We start from the raw sequence: 645 nt of genomic DNA on the forward strand, positions 1-645 counted from the left end.
GCCTACCAAGTAAGTGGCTCACTCATCGTCGTAGGTTACGAGTTGTTTGTTGTATGTTGGCACGTGCCCGTGGATTCACACGTGTCATTAAATTGTATGCTAGACTGTTGTGCTTAAGTACGTAATCTTGTGAACGTGAATGTATGCTGTTTAGTATGATATGATATGTAGTGCTTATGACGTTTACGATGTTCCTAAATGGCATGATTGTATGAAATATTTGTATGTATACAGCATATTATGAATGACATGATATCACGATAAATGAAATGAAATGTAACCCTGTTAGGATTATGTACGATACGTAGACTGAAAAATAAGAAATGACATGTTAAGCATGAAAGAAGATAGTGGGGTTATATTCATTAATGATAAAAGTAGAAATATTGGGGACCTCATGCATTATGTGTGCTCATGCATTTGAGGGATACCCCTATTCCATCACGAGGGTACGGACGCGTACATCCAATGGCAGGACAACGATCGTTATGTTTTGCATAGCGCTGTCGTGATGGTTACTAGTTCTGACGGGTGTTCGGCCTAAGAAGCTCCCAGAGTATGCTCGCCCAACAAGGAAAGTGACCCAGCGGTGTGCGAACTGGCTAGTGAGCCCATACTCGCACGTATGGCCTGTGTGTAGAGTAT

Source organism: Cucurbita moschata, unplaced genomic scaffold (assembly GCF_002738365.1).
Source record: "Cucurbita moschata cultivar Rifu unplaced genomic scaffold, Cmos_1.0 Cmo_Scf00243, whole genome shotgun sequence".
Taxonomy (NCBI): Eukaryota; Viridiplantae; Streptophyta; class Magnoliopsida; order Cucurbitales; family Cucurbitaceae; genus Cucurbita; species Cucurbita moschata.